This window comes from Odontomachus brunneus, unplaced genomic scaffold (assembly GCF_010583005.1).
Source record: "Odontomachus brunneus isolate Ranch 3 - 2012 unplaced genomic scaffold, Obru_v1 Obru_scaffold_063, whole genome shotgun sequence".
In the NCBI taxonomy this organism is placed as follows: domain Eukaryota; kingdom Metazoa; phylum Arthropoda; class Insecta; order Hymenoptera; family Formicidae; genus Odontomachus; species Odontomachus brunneus.
This window is the reverse complement of record NW_022639513.1, coordinates 252,841-263,769: the sequence shown is the minus strand read 5'-3', so window position 1 is coordinate 263,769 and position 10,929 is coordinate 252,841. Positions and strand designations below refer to the sequence as shown.

At 35.4% G+C, this 10,929-nt stretch overlaps 1 long non-coding RNA gene across 1 annotated transcript; it reads left to right on the top strand.

The window, feature by feature from the left end:
- The first annotated feature begins 544 nt into the window (after positions 1-544).
- Positions 545-10,717, top strand: LOC116846365. Its single transcript, XR_004378468.1, has 4 exons — positions 545-783; positions 9,538-9,721; positions 10,361-10,556; positions 10,627-10,717. It is a non-coding gene; the product is annotated as an uncharacterized LOC116846365 (long non-coding RNA).
- Positions 10,718-10,929: the final 212 nt, after the last annotated feature.

The window sequence follows — 10,929 nt, the reverse complement described above, 5'->3', positions numbered from 1 at the left end:
AGGTATTGTCGAAGTGAACACGCGGTGGACAGTTGCGTCCCCCGGGTGAAGGAATGCTCTTGTCTAAAGTCAAACGGCCCGTAACGAAATTGATTTCCGCTGACGATCATGATCTCGATTTGGAATGAGGATACTCTTTATCGGAGGTTCACGCATGTGATCGCTATTTATCAAACGGTCATGCTTCACGCATAATGAACATAAAAATTTTGCATCTTTCTTTTTCGTGGCCGACAAATTGACACGCGCGATTTACGCAAATCAAGAACGACCGGCTTGGATCGCTCGTTGCGACCGCGTTGACCGTTTAAAAATATTGCATTAATTCAAGCTATTTCAAGGCTAAAGATGATCCGCTATCAGTGATGGATAGCGCTGTTTGAAACTCGCTACTTTTTGCTGGAAGTGGCGTCAGCGATGAGTTGCGCACTTTGAAACGGGAATCACCGTATGTGTTTCCCGCGCGTCATCAATTCCGCGAAAACCGACGATCGACTTTTTTACGTGTCACCCAGGTTACGTCTAACAATCTTCACGGCTGATATCATGAAAGGTGGTCAATTTTAAATTTTGCAGCGTCTTCTATCAGAAACTGACAAATTCCAAGTGACATTGAATAATTTTCGCGGCGTGCGAGGTCCTGCCTCGTTGGAGCAAGCAATCAGCCACGATCGACGACTTGATCCTCGATTGTGATTGTCAAAATTTTCGATAAGTCTGTCAACGATACTGGTCGATGTATACCACGTCGTACGGTGCACGCCTTTGACGCATCATGTTGAGGTAAATTTTAGCAGGAATTTAGTCTCTTGATAAGATTCACGTTAATTAGAAGTTGCAGCCATGTGAATCTAAGCGTTTAGAATTTAACCAGATGTCAGAATTATAATCATTCATGATATTCTTTTAAAATGAATCAGTGCAAACGTTTTTGATCGGATTAGTAAAATGAATATTTCTCCGGCAATCAGTGAATATTCATTGTTTTTCAGTAGAAATGTTGCTATTTCAAAACACTCTGTTTTATATCTCACTGATTTTGACCAGGGAAAAATTTTTTCGAACTTTTTGTGTTGGTGGTGATGGAATTCAATGACTTCCACGCGTCTTGCGTGCGATAAACATTCTATTTGTGTTTGTAGAGTACATCAATAATGGGAACAGTCGCTACACAGAGAAAATATTATAGTCTTCTTTATATATATATATATATATATATATATATATATATATATATAAATTCTTTTCTATGGGGTAATGTAATTTTCTCTTATATACATTGTATGCTAATTGTTGAGATAATTCAGGAATCGCACTGAATAAATAATACTGTAAAATGATATAAATTGAATGATAAAAATAAAATATTACATTTATTTGAAAATTTTAATAAATTTTTTAAATATATTTATTTAAAAATATTTTTTCCTTTACTATGAATTATTTCCTTTCCCTTTCTTACTATAAATTATACATATAAAAAATCAAGAGAATTTTAATCTTAATTTCTTTGACTAAAATAAAATTTTCTTTGACTAACCGACAAGTCAATAATCAAAATTAATTAATAGTTATATATAAAATTATAAACAATTTCGTCGATTGTTAATTAAACTTTGATATGATTGATTTTAAACTGATTAATAATTGATTTCACCAATCGATTAAATTATTCGTTATTACATATGTTGATGAAATATGAACGAACCAGAAAATAAATATATTTATTTCAAAAATTTATGAAAATTTTCAAATAAATGTAATATTTTATTTTGATCATTCAATTTTTAGCATTTTACAGTATTATTTATTCAGTGCAATTCCTGAATTATCTCTAAGTAGCATACAATGTACGTAAGGGAAAATTGCATTATCCCATAGAAAAGAATTTATATATATATATATATATATATATATATATATATATATATATATATGAATTCTTTTTAATTCTTTTCTATGGGGTAATGCAATTTTCTCTTACGTACATTGTATGTTACTGACACTCACATAGATAGTTAGAAAAAAATTAACGCGATATCGATGAGAGTCCAATTAATCTTTTATTAAGCCTGTGGTCCACAAGTATAATTTGAAGACTATATATTATTAGTCAATGTACGTGAGTGTCAGTGCCACGAAGAAATATTTCAGGTGCCATGAGCTGGGAGTCTGAATACGTGATTGAAAAGCTACGACGTGGAATTTAGCACGTAGAGTCGCGGACAGCGATAAATATATTTTCAGTTGCATTTAATTATTGATTATTGACATTTCCGATATTAATGAATGTTTGGCGATTTTAATGAGAAAATGGAAATATCCGAGTCGTAATTAAGACTGGTATCTATAGCCATTATTGAACAAATAATTATAGTTTCTCGAATTTGCGTTGATTATTTGTCAGCTTGCATCTATATGCAATCCATATTTATATCTTGCAGCAATAAACCTTGATTTAAATATCCGTATGACGGTCCATGAACATAAATCTGTATTTAATTATGCTCTCACACACAATTGAAAATCGTAAATAACTTACGATTATCAAAATAGCGATCTTAATCTAGCAAACTAGGAGTCTAATAAAGTTATTAAAATGTAAGTATCGCAAATGATGATTTATGTGTATAATAATACTTCTTAGACAGCAAGTCGAATTTTAAAGCTGTCAACGCCTTATTCTTTCTTTTGTCTAATTTCTTATTTGTTTGATTTGTTATTGCATGGAATCTAAATTTAAATATCTATTGATGCACAGTATTATTAGGCACAACTATTATCCTTTTATAATTTGTTTTCACTTTTCATAAATACTAAACAATTTTAAGTCCTAACATTTTTGTTATTAAAATACAGTACTAAGAAGATAGTGGTAAACAATCATTTAAAATATTAAGATGAAATAATAACTCTTACACTATTATATCTCAAGATTTTCTGTCGATCCTTCAAATTGAACAGGACTTACGAATTTAGACAATACAAAACGTTCCAGAATTATTCCGAATATGTCCAAGTTATTCTGATGTCTCCTTTACTTTAGTACTTTAATACTATCCAAGATGGTCCTCGAATGGTCTGTATTATCTGGAGAGTCAATATATAAAATCAACTTCAAAATCAATTTCAACTAGGAACGCAGCTTGTTTTCCTAAACCTTTGTGTAAATTATACGTGCCATGGAATAATATCTAGTATTTCAAAGAGTTCAGAATACTAATTTTACAAATACATTTGCGTATACTGTATAAGTATTGTAATACTTTACAATCTCTACATCCTCTACTATTTATATTCTCAATTTAGCATTATATTGAGTAATATTATATTGAGAATATAAACAGTGTAGCGGATGTAGAGATTATAAAGTACGCGAATGTATTTGTAAAGTTGGTATTCTGGACTCTTTGAAATACTAGATATTATTTCATGGCACGTGTAATTTATACAAAGGCTTAGGAAAACAAACTGCGTTCCTAGTTGAATATTGACTCTCCAGATAATATAGATTCCAGAACCATCCTGTATAATACTAAAGTACTAAAGTAAAAGAGACATCAGAATAACCTGGACATATTCGGGATAATTTTGGGATGTTTTGTATTGTCTAAATTCGCAAGTTCTCTTGAATCTCAGGATCGACAAAAAATCTTGAGATATAATAGTCTAAGAGTTATTACTTCATCTTAATATTTTAAATGATTGTTTATCGTTATCTTTTTAGTATTATATTTTAATAAAAAAATGTTAGAACTTAAAATTGTTTAATATTTATAAAAGGTGAAAACAAGTTACAAAAAGATAATAATTGTACCTAATAACGCTGTACATTAATAAATATTTAAATTTAGATTCAATGCAATAACAAATTAAATAAATAGGAAATAGTATTTGCCTTATTTGTATTGTCTTTTCAAAGTAGGTGTCGCTAAGATGACCAGACATCCCGATTTTTCACCCTTTGTCCCGAATTTTTTCTATTTGGGACACTGATTTGTCACATTTTCAATGATTGTCAAATAATTTTCGAATCTTTTAACCCCCTTTCCCCGCTTCACATGTTTATGAAGTGTCCCGAATTCATGGTTGGGAAATCTGGTCATCTTACATATACCGCGAGGAGAAACAAGAAGATTACTTACAAATGACGTCTTCACGATACGCCCCGGCGATCGCACATCGCTATTCTCGACACTCCCGAAACATATTTCCGCGCAAGACTTACTTTCGACGGGTTAAAAACGCGTAAAATGCGAAGCGATGTTGTTCGATGTGTATACGGCAGTTACTCGATGCAGGAAGATCGAGAATCAAGATGGTTGCGCGATTGTTGAATCGCGCTGAAAATATACGCCAATATATGAACGGTGGCGCGGCCGAAAAGAACACGCTCTATGAGATACTTCTCTCTCCGTATCTCTTTTCCTAACAAGCTGACGCAACCGCCCGAATATCCCGCATCTCTTTCTTTCTCTCTGATTGTCATCGTATTTCTAATTCCCGTTTAATAAATCCGACGATCATCCGATTCTATTGCTACTTGAGCGAGTCGATGTTATTAGCAAATGTAAAGGACGTCGACACGACACGTCGCGACAAGCACCGGCCGCATATACCGCGATGAGAAACGAGAAGATTACTTACAAATGACGTCTTCACGATACGCCCCGGCATTCGCACATCGCTATTCTCGACACTCCCGAGACTTATTAACGCGCGAGACTCACTTTTGACAGATAAAAGACGCGAGAAACGCGGAGCGATGCGGATCGATGTGTACTCATGGCTGCTGCTTGGCGCGAAAAGATCGAGCATTTCGCGCGATTCATTACCAACGCCTAGATTGAATAACCATTATGACAATCTCGTAGTGCAAAACGAATGCGATTGGTCTAGAGAGGTTAGTAACTCGAGCAAGTGGTTAAGGCGTACAGATCGCGTCGTTGTAGACGCGCGACCTCATTTGCATCACTGTGCTGGGATTTTGTAACTCATTATTGGAGTTAACGACAGTTTCGTTATCGTTGCGCAGCTTTTCTACGATATACAAAAGCTGCGCAACGATAATGAAACTGTCGTTAACTCCAATAGCGAGTTACAAATCTCAGCATTGGCGCGTTCACATTCATGCACTTTTGACACTTTTGGCGCGCTAATGAACTTTTGGTGTACGTGATTGACAGCGCGCGCGTTTGCGATTTTTTCATGTCGAAAGAGTGCCGAAAACAACGACATGTGGTCGTCAGGACATCGTAAGTACATTATTACGGAGTAATCTCCTTCCGTCTCAATACATACAGCTAGGGTGACCAGACGTCCCGCTTTTTCACTTTTTGTCCCGAATTTTTTCGAGTGCTATTCGGGACACAGATTTGTCACCATTTTCAATGATTATCAAATAATTTTCGGATCTTTTTATCCCCCTCCCCCCGCTTCACACATTTATAAAGTGTCCTGAATTTAGGGCTAGGAAATATGGTCACCTTAGTTGTCACATAACCAGAATTCGCGAATTCGTCGATTCTATTGTTTTCTTTCACACGTTATTGTTCTTGAATCTTTTAAATGCTATTGTTAAATGCTGTTGTAAAAATATTTCTGTATACGTATTCAAATGCAGAGGTAAATCCCGATCTACAATAGGTGTAGTAAGCTTTAAGCCTTAAGAAATTGACCAATTACAGTGGAATTATAAAGGAATAATCAATTGTGATTGGTATAATTTCTTATGGCTTAAAGCTTACTACACCTATTGTAGGTCGAGACTAACGTCCACTTTACGCATATAGAACGTTTAAGGGCATCACACACAAAATTCCGTAAGAACTTAAAACATAAGCGTAAAGAAATCGACCAATTCCAATCAAGCACTCGGCTCTTCGTAACCCCTCCATTATTACGAAGAGCGGAATACTCAATTGGGATTGGTCGATTTCCTTACGCTTACGATTTAGGTTCTTACGGAATTTTGTGTGTGATGGCCTTTACACCGCGAACGAAGGATAGAGAGAGAATTTACGGACTTGAATTCACGCTTTCACGTCTGGTTGCATGTTTTTCCTGTATCGACGAAAAAACAGTAGATAGCACCATTAAAATAGCATATAGCAGTTCTGAACTTACTCTTTATCCAACGTCTGTATGTCGATTCATCTTGGAGCCTTCACATTTCCGACGTACTTTTTAGCAAAAGGCGACGAAATAGACATGTTATAACAAGTATAGCGCGAACGTCGCGTTAGCGGACAGTAGCGCCCTCTTTGGTATAACTGCGTAACCAACTGGCCAAGAAGAAACACAACCGTAGCGGACAGCTGTGTTTACAAAACACAGCGGTGGTGGGGGCAAGGCCGAGGCTACGGCATGGAAGCGACTATGGTAGACAGATTTCCAGGAAGTGTGGCGGGGAATGCGGCCGTGGAATCCGGCGTCGTGTTTCCACTCACGCGTAACGGTAAACCTTGTAAAATTCACCACCTGTGTCGGCGCCGCGGTCAGAGTCCGCCAGGAGCGCTGAGCGATCAAGCGCGCGCCGCTCGATATAATCGTCGATATTTTCACTTGTAATGCGTAGCGACTTCATATAAGAACCGTTGCAGAAGTAAGACTTGTCGGAGCTTATTCTCCAAGAGAATGGAGACAAGATCACTCTTTCTTAACGTGTCTAACAATCTTTAATATCGCATGCTCTTTCCAACGAAAATACTCTAGCTGCATATCTTTATGCGAAAACACATCTAGATCGGAACGTTCGTAATACGAAGATGCTAAATATGTATAGAAATAGATGAAGACATAGAACACGTAAACGTCAAATAATAATAGAATAAATAGCAAAATTCTTGTTCGTTTATTCACCACACGTGATCAGTAGAAGCGTACAAATAATTTGTGTTACCAAAATCGAAAAATATAATTCTGAAAGTGTTGATTTTTCGACTTATGTTTACTAAACATTTTTTACTCAATGTGTGTTTAACATTGTATAATTTTCCTTTCTGAATTTCTTGGAGGAAAATCTCCAAGAGATTCCACTCCAAAAATTTTATTAATATATAGCGGTTATTTTCGTTATTGATGAATTTTGTGAACATGTCAGTGTCATTGTACTTAAAGCATGGAAGTCTTTAATTTCTTTAATTGTCACAAACGCAGAAAGCTGAATTTAACGTATAACGTATGAGAAATTTGTATATTACAGACTTTGCAGTGAAATTCTATTTCCACTGGTCAAAATCAATGAGATATGAAACAGAGTAGTAAAGAGAGAATGCTTTCACTGAATATCAGTGAATTATTAATCATCGGTGAAATAGTCATTTTACTGACTGAATCAGAAATATTTTTACTGATTCACTTTAAGAAAGCGTATCCCGCTGTTCTTCGTCCTTCGTCGCGACTTCCTAATCCATCATCTTGGCTCTTAGCTGCTGCTTTTCTGGATAATTATTTATGATAATGAAATTTGCATTGACACTCGTGCAGATATAATTCGATTGTAGAAATGCGTATCAACTAATATGTTGCCCATAAGAGTCTAATTGAGTATTTGAGTATTGAGTAAGAGATAACAAAGTATTGTAATTACTTATTGTAATTACTTATTGTAATTGCAATAATCGTATCGGTACGTGTAGGGAAGACTGGATTATACTTTTTACATAACATAATTGAAAAACAGATGCATGCAATATTTTTCCAATATTGTCCACATTTTCATATAAGCCATACAGCCTTTAAGCAAAAGAAGAAAGAATATTAAGTTATTAAGATTAATAAGTTATTAAGTTATTAAGCAAAATTGTGCAAATGTGATTACCCACTTCATACTTAGGATTATGGTTGCATATTTCTTTCATGTAAAAAAACAAGACAAGTTATTTCTGTTTTAAGGTTTCAAGCGTTTTATTAAAGTTAGTGATATTTTATAAGCAGGTATTATAAATTAAGAAGATTAAACTAAGAGTCATTGAACTAAAAAGATAATAATTCTCATTGAGAATTCTCTTTGCAATAATAACTTTGAGTTGTATAGGACTCATTATTGCCACATATATAACATAATGCGTCATTACGTATGCTTCAATGTTCTCGCTTAAGTCACGTTATAGCTACATGATGGACTTGCAACGCATGACAACTAATCTCACATAATTTAAGCCAGCTTAACCCGAATGCGGTTTGGAAATAAAAGAGATTTATAAATTATGTTAAAAATTATATTAAAGAGGTTTATAAATTATGTTACAGTAACTGTTAACTAAATGCAGGGAAAATTAGTTAACTCTATAACATTTCTTGCTAAAGAGAGACTGCAAACAGAAGTTCCAAGACCAATGTGAATCAATAACAATAGAGACAAAAAGAAATTTACTGGTTGCGTCCAATTTTGGAAAAGTGCTTGTAAATATCACATACAATTTTTCTGTCATAAGCTATTTCGAACACTCTATTAACATGATATAAACAACCTATACTATAGAGTATAATACGTGAGATATAAACTTTATGACAACTGACCTGTGTGACATCTAAACTCACTCTACTCCATGAAAGTGTGTCGCTCGCCGGCTAGAGACATAATGTACCTTCTAAAGGGTGATGGGTAAAATGGGCCGATTATAACCTAACAAATGTAACGTAAATTATATATAATTTTACGTTTTTGGGTCGCTGAATATGATAGTAATATTCTTATGTGTCTAATTTCACAGGAAAGTGGTTAAAATCTGTCTTAAAAAGGGCCGAAATAAATCACTTGTGATAGTAACTCGGTTAGCGACGATTTTGCTCCATTATTTAATTACTTGTATCATATTTTAGTTTTGACTTTTTTCACTAAAAACCAAAGAAATTTTTTAGAAATGCTAAATCTAATAATAACGAGATCAATATAATATAAAAATTTTAAAAAGTCTATTTCTTATTATGTTTATATTTCTTATAAAAATACATACGAAAAGAAAAAAAATCTTAGCAAAAACGTTGCTTATTTTAGCAATATGTTAATCCACCAAAATCTTCAACACATCATCGTTTGTCAGTAAAAAAGTCGCAGACAACAAAACAAATTTTCAATTCAGACGTTCAAGGCGGTCAAGTTTTAATTTTTGTATGCCAAACGTGGAGTTGTACGAGGGTATTTGTATCGTTGTGTTACAATTTCTAGTTACAACTTCTGGATGTTTAATATTTCTTCGGCTATTGAAATATTTAATCAAATTCTTATAGCCATCACATTACGTGACATTAACATTAACGCGTCTCTCCGATCGAAACGTGACCACGCGAATATCAATGTCATGAGTAAGTATTCTGAGTGTCACGATAGAGCAGCCAGGAGTCAGGATGTGAAGCCAGCATTCGGAGATGCAGGCAGCGATAATGCGTCATGTATTTTCAGACGCTTGAAATCATTTATTATACAAAAGGTTGCACGGATTTTTGATTTACGAATGAGAGAGTAGTCATGACGCTATCTTGAACGTTAATTTTTGATGATCGTATTATTCAATAATTTGCGTGGCGACCAAGTGAATGTTGCAGGAATTCCTATGTCCCTCGCCAAACGTGCTGTATGAAACTGACATGTCCAGCCCCGTGTCCTGTAATTTGCTGTACTCCGCCTGTGGGTTTTGCTTGCGTGTCTCGCGTGCCCACCATCCAATGTAGGCCAGTTCCTCAGCCTCGATGTCTTCCGAAAGCCGCTAAGGCGACGGTACGTGTGTCACGCGAATTATTTCGAATTTTATCGAGGATTTTGTCTAACCAAGTCTCATCGGTGTCTCCCGCATCGCGCGCGCGACACGCGTGAAATTAACGTAAAATGGATCCTAGAATCTTAAACATGAGTAGAATTGACCAACTTCCCCAACGTTACCGTTCTTAAAAACATTTATATTTTGTTCATTCTATTATAAATATGTTGAACTTTATTGAATTGCAAAAGTACACTAAATAAATCATATTTCTCAATGATTTCTACTCTGTGATTAAAAAAGTCTTTATTGAATCGCAAAAGTACGCTAAACAAATCATATTCCTCAATGCTTCTACTCTGTAATTAAAAAAGTCATTAAATTTAGGTAATTTTCCTAGGAGTTATGAGCAGAAGAAAACACGTTTGATGAAACTTATCCATGTTTAGGTTTCACGTAACTTTTTAATGTTTAGGATCCTAGAGTCAACGATTGTGAGCTTAATAGTCAAATTGCACCTATGATAAAATGTCCTCGTTGACAATAATCGATTTGAGATTTAATGCGCGATTGCGATAATTACGCGCGTAATAATTGTTTCGAGGTTATTGTTGTCGCTTCGATGGTGAGAGTAATTAAAAGAAAAAATTCCACATAAGGTTTATCTACCGCCTTGTTCGCGCTGTCGCACGCCTTATCCACCGAAAGTCGAAGTCACGCGTTGTCCATCTCCTCCACTTCCTCCATGCTGTTCTCCCCCTTCTCCCCCGCCGTGTCCTACCTGCTTTTACACCGCGAAGTGCTCTCCCTGCGTGCCCTGTCCATTGCCTCGCTCGTCCTGCAAGTCACTGTGAGGTCAGTTTGTTGCCACGACCCCTTTATGAGGATTTGTTGCCTAGATTAATGTGAGTTTCTCATTCCACAGTACTCTAAGGGCAGTCCGCCCTGCTAAGAGACGACATTCTAATTGGCGAGTGACTGCTTGGCAATTACACAACGTGCGGCTGCTTTTAGATGTGAGTTTACATAAGAGGTAAAGAAGTGTGTTGCGCATGTTTATGAAACGACGCGTTTTATGTTGTAAAATTTAAAAGTTCCAGTGATGTAGTTACAAAAGCAAAAGCAGATAAGAGAAAGAGAGAGAGAGAGAGAGAGAATGTGTTTTTTTTCAAGTTATGGTTATATAAGTTAACTCACAAAAGAGCTGCAATGTAGAGATAGATTAGGT